Below are 6,249 nucleotides of genomic sequence, written 5' to 3' on the forward strand. Positions count from 1 at the left end.
GAAACCTACCATCTCCACAGATACAGCTGCTCCTGAGATTGTAATTACTATTTATGGTTTACCACCTTCAATATCAATTCAAGGTTTTCCTTACCTTGGCCAGCACTTGGCCCCCAGAGTGGAGGAGATCCAATGTAATCAACCTATCAAGAATGGCTTTCTTATCTCCTCAAAGAATGATGCTGTAGCATGTTGATCTCTGCTGCTGGCAGGTTGATCATTCAGCAGTGGCAGTAGTTAGGTCATCCTTGCTGAGAGGGAGGCTATATGGTTGAGTGCATGTACAGACTCCAGCATGACAACTATCATTTTTGCACTATTATGGCTAAGAAGAGAGAGTCAGTTGATATCCACAGGAAAAGTCGTACTGTTCTTTGTAGTGGATATACTCTAGTATGCACAGGTGTTAGACACAAATCCTCATGCTTTGTGCCCAGTGTGACAGGTCCAATCACATACCTTTTTCACAGATTTGTCATTGGTTTTATAATCTTGTTCTTTTTAGATCACCAAAACACCAGCCTAGCCATTTGCCAATGCCTAGGGCTCCATCTTATCCTAGATCTCTTTTCCTTCCATATGAATTGAATGCCAAATGTACCATTCGCAGTCTTCCCACTGGAATAATTTCCCTTTACCACTGGGAAATTTGGGTCATCCCCAAGCCATGTTATAATGCAGCACCAGTGCATTCTTAACTAACACTAAAATATCACTGTAACCTAATGATACAGTGTTATTGGTACAACAGAGTGGTTGACATGAAGTGTCTGGGCACATGTTCATATCTTTATTTCGAGAGGATGCTCCACCATGCCCAGGTCAATGGGCTCCTACAAACTTTACTGATGTGGTAGGCTTCTAAATTTTTATGGAGTTTTTCTGGCAATCTTTGACATCCATGGTTCTTTCTAAGAAGTCCAACACACTTGCCATTTGCTGTGCACCTGGTCCAATTAATGTGACGTCATCTCTATAATAGATCAACCAGTGACCTAACCTTGGAAATCTTATAGTGTCAATTCTTCTGTGTTATATTCATAGAAACAGTCAAACGCCAGCAGTGGGAGAGGAATTAGACTCCACTTCTTGAAGAGAGAGTGGTAAGTTTGTAGAACAACTTGTGAGGTAAGAGACGATGTTGTGGCTATCTTTGAAAAATATAATCATCACATGCATTCTCTAGACTCATAATAAATATCCATTGTTACATTCCCACCTCCATGAACCTTTGGACCACTTTCTCAATCTATTCCAAGAAGTTCTGGCTTCTACAATTATGTCTTTTGCTCTAGGTCAAGTTTCAAGGAGTCATCGCAGAAAAGTATTAGGATCACATCCATAAGTTCTGACACGGCATTGAATCCTGAGTTTTGGTTGAGAAACCCCAGATCAAAAAATTCTCCCCTACCTAGACTTTTATTCCAACACTCTCATCTACACAAACTGACCATTCCTACATGGTCTCCTAAATCCTGCTAAAATTATTAGTTAGTTCTTGCAATTCCATGCTATTTAAGGTATTTCTTCCAAGAGCAGAGACTGCACATAGTAATTATTCAGAGATTTGACCTTGGTCATTGGCCTGGAGGCAATGAGGTATTTCAAGGGTAAGTCTTGCATCATCCTGCAAGGCATTAGCCTCAGATGAGGTCATTGCAAGTTCTCCGTGCAAGGGAAGCCTCCTCTCCTCTGGCAAAGAGCCTACTTCCGCAAAATGGAAGATTCAGGAAAATGTTGGAGTTTGTGATTCTTGGACTTGTCCACCCTAAAGTCCTCATTTCAGTTCTCAAGTCCAACCCTTTACCTATGTGGCACCTGACTCTGATCTAGAAGATCTATCCAGATGCTGCATCTTAATCTAGTTTAAGCTCTGCCATTCTTACGATTGTATTCCGAACCCAGTTTTCAGTCAACTCTGCCCTGTAGCTGAAGGAGACGACTTTCTCCTTCAAATCTTCCACATAGGCCCTCTGGGTTTCACAGTTTGTTAGCCTTGATGATTGGCTCTTCTGAGACTTCATTTTCTTTTTTTCAAAGCTTCCAACACACTTAACAAAAACTAGCCTATACCAAAATCCTTATAATCACTCTAGTTATCACGGCTCCCATACCATTCAGATGTCTCACCTTCTACCTATACCTCATGTTAACCAGCTGAAGAAGAAAGTCTTAGTAATTGTGATGCTATTGAATAACAGAGGTTCTTACCACCAGCAGGGGAGGAGGGTGTTCTTATTAATGTCTAACCATTAAGTAATCCAGTTTCAAAACCCTTTTCTGAGGGTCTGCTTTCCAAGGCTATTGCTGGTACCATCTTTCATGATCTGTTTTCCCCAGAGAGAAGAACCTGAAACAAAAGTTTTATGTATACGTTTTTTATGTGGATAAGTAGAAATGAGGGACAAGGGAAGTAAGGCAGAGAAAAAGGGAAACCACTATGGACAATTGGTTGCTAAATCCATTGGGACCATCTGAGAAACCATATAAAATGCATATCAGGTCTGTCCATCCCAGGAGAGAAAGGAATAAGCATGTTTCCCCCAGTTTTCATTCCCATTGGTCAAAGTTCCACCCCATGGGCTGTAGACACCAACTGGTTCCCTAAAGTCTAATGTCTTAGAGTCAATGGAGAATTCCTAGGATGAGGGAAAAGAGGTTAATCACAGGTGCCTGAGCCAAGAAGGTGGTCAGAGCTTTTGCAGTATTGATGGCCACAAAGTGTCTGAAATAAAGACATATAAGGTCAAGAGGATCTAAAGGAGTACTTAAAAGGTGTCCAGTATTATAGTCATAAGAACATTTATCTCATTACACTAATAAAAATGATGTATATTTTCATCAATTCAGGATTTGTTAAATAAGTTGTGGTATGTCTGTTCAATGAAACACTATGAATCCTAACCAAAATAATAATAATAATAATAATACAATAGAAGAATATATAATGATACCAAAATAGTCACAGTAGCATTTAAAATGGATGAATCTGGCTTTATTGCCAATATATGACCTGATTTTAAAAGACCAATTCTTTTTTGTCTAAATCAATGTTTTCCTCATTATTAGGAAAGAATAAATTTTATATACCTCTTTTTATCTTTTCTTTTTTTCTGTATGTCTCACTATATTCTACCGGGGTTCTACTCAGGCTATAAAAGACATTATTTCCTCTCTAGGGATTATTCCTATCTTCCTACCAATAGAGAACTCCCATCATAAAGCTGATTCTTCCTTTTTTTTCTCCTTCCTCTTCTCTCTTTCTCCTCCTTTTCCTCACCCCCCCCCCCCTTCTTTATAGGTATTGATTCACAGAATAGAAGATGATGAATAAGTGTTTCTTCTGGATTAAAATCTCTATTTCTGAAATTTCGGATCAGTTACTTTATTTATTATAATTTATTTTACAGAGTCTATAAAATCAAAAACTCTTAGATTAGGATGAATTTAGAGGGAATCCAATTCAACCTTTTACTCAAAAGAAACCCCAGCTATAAGGTTCCGGACAAATGATGGTGCTACTTTACACTTAATTTATTAGTCTTCAGACACAAGAAGTTTACCATCCCAGGGGAAGTTTTTCAAACAATATGTTTGTCTCTTAAAGTGACGACAATCTTGAGTACAAAGTAATTTAAAAACCTTAATAATAATGACAGCAATCACTTAACATTGCTCTTACAATGTGCCAGGCACAGTGCTGAGCTCTTTTCAATTGTTAATACATTTAATTCTGACTCTAATGCTATCATGTAGGCACTATTCGTATCCTTATTTTACAGACAGTTTAAGTAACTTGCCCAAGGTCACATGATTAGTAAGTAGCAGAAATGGGGTTTGAAATCAAGCCATCTGGCTCCAGTGTCTGCCCTTTTAAACGTTACATAAAGAAAATAATTTCCAGAGCTTCCACTTTTATTTCCTTTTTTCTCATTTGCCATTGCTCCTTTATTTTCCATAAGACTTCTGTGATCTCTGGGCCAAATGAGATTCCAAAAATAACAATTTTAATTTCCAAATCGAGGGCATGATTTCTAAATGGACCAAGTTATTTTTGTGAACTCTACATAAAATTCAGGAACAGAACTTTGGGAAGGAACTTCCAGATGGCAGTAAATCTTCACAGTTCAGTAATTAAGCCTTTTGAGAATGTTATTCTGTGATGGAGCCACTGCCTGATTAACTGTACAATATCAATTATATCAAATGGCACTACTTTAATTCTGTCAAAATTTAGAGAAATCTGACATGCTGACACGAGACTCTGTGAAGTGTGATAATGAGCTGCCAAGTGTCATAAAGTGCCACAGGGGGGAAAACACCCATACTTTCAGACTAAAGATGATTTTTTTTCTTTATTCACATTAGGGCATGCTTTATTAAATCTCATCAACATCTAGATGCACACACTTGTCCTGTTTGAAATGGACACCCTAATCTTTTTTAGTTTTTATGAATGAAGTTCAAGTCATATAAGCCAAATTTACAGAAGAAAATATATACAACAATTTTGGCGGAGAGAAATTATAGGTTTAGGAAATTAGGGCCTTATCCATTTTGTCCCCTCAGTCCTGTGAAGCATGGTTCTCAGGAAGTTAACTTGAACTTTCCAAAAGTTAAAAGTTTGACTTGCCTAATTTTACAGTGACAGACACTTGTCTGGTCATTAAGGACAAATCCAGGCTGTTTAAATAGCAAAACTGGAGTTATCAAGTGACAGGATCTTTCAACAAAGTTTGGCTTTCTTGAAAAGAAAGGTATGTCCTTTTCATAAAAATCAGGAGACTTTATTATAAATACAATACCTGTCATCAAATGTAATAGTTTAGTGTTTCATTAATGAAGTAATCAGAATAGCTAAAGGGCACAGGCCACTCTGTTTTGATTTTTTCCATCATTACTTTAATGCATTATTTAAATTTTTTAATTTTCTGAAATGTCCTAAAGGAGACAAAAGGAACTCTGCATTATGACTTGGAGAGATGTCTCAGTGTGCTTAATGAGCACCTTACCATGAAGATTTTATTCTCTTTTATATTTTTGGTGATCATCTCTGTTTGAATGTCTACCATATCTGTCCTTCTTGACCTCTTTTTTACCCCCTTTTAAAAGTATATTTCCAGTTACTTTCTGGATATTTCCATTAGGAAATATCCCAGTACTCCTTGAAAGTCAAATGTCTAAAACCCAAGTTTTTCCAGTACCCTCCCAAGTAGGCCTCTCCTTCCCTCTCCTTTGGTCAGGAGAATCATCATTTTCCAAATCACTCAAGTATGAATCCTCCAACTCTTCTTTATTTCTTCTCTATCTCACTCACTTTCAACATTCTATAGACTTACAACGTATTCGCAGAATCTTTTGAAGTCAATTTGGCACAACATTAAGAAAAGAAAAAGGTTTTCTTTTTGAATCACTGCTTTCAACTAATGGTCAAAACTTTGCTAAGTGTTAATGACATTTGGAGAAGTTTCCATCCTTCTGGAGCTCCTTGCACTGACATTAGTCAGTGCCCATGGTTATCCCCTATGACTGCTTTCTGCTAATATTCCCCCCTCTGGCAGGTTTTCTTATATACCAGTAAGATAAGTAAGAGTTCAAACCTGGTTATCTTCTATTTGTGTTTGTTGACTCAGGAAATTTAGGCATCCCTGCCATGAAAAACGTTAAAAAAAAAAAAAAAAAAAAAAAAGAAAGAAAGAAAGAAAAAGAAAAAATAAAAGAAAAGAAATGAAAAGCTGGCTGATATGTTGCCTCCTTGTCTCTGACTTATTACTATTATTTTCCAATAATATTTTTTCTTGGTTCTGGTAGGCTCAGGGAAAAACAACAAATCCATTGACTAAACTGGTTGAGATGTCACTTTCTACTTCCAGTAAGTACTTCTAATTTTGTATGAGTGATTTCTCTTGAATTCCTCTCTTGTTGGCCTTTGGGAAGGGAAATGCCCCTCCCATCCCATTGTATTCTTCCACCTATGGTGGGGGAGGATACATGAAAGCCACCATACTTCATTCCTCCTGTGTTTTTTGTTTATACAGATCATAAGGCAGGGTGCAGCTGGGATGACAGTTGGGTTGAAGAGAGAGGATTGCTGGTTCATCTGCCTCTTATCTTCAAAATGGGTATTTAGTTCTTACAATGTACTCAATTATTGCTACGATATTTAGAGAATAAGATTACTTAAGGCTTTTTTTCCCCTAAATTTTGGGTCCTAGTTACCAGTTCTGGGGCAACAGAGAGGGTACCACT

This window comes from Theropithecus gelada, chromosome 12, assembly GCF_003255815.1.
Source record: "Theropithecus gelada isolate Dixy chromosome 12, Tgel_1.0, whole genome shotgun sequence".
In the NCBI taxonomy this organism is placed as follows: Eukaryota; Metazoa; Chordata; class Mammalia; order Primates; family Cercopithecidae; genus Theropithecus; species Theropithecus gelada.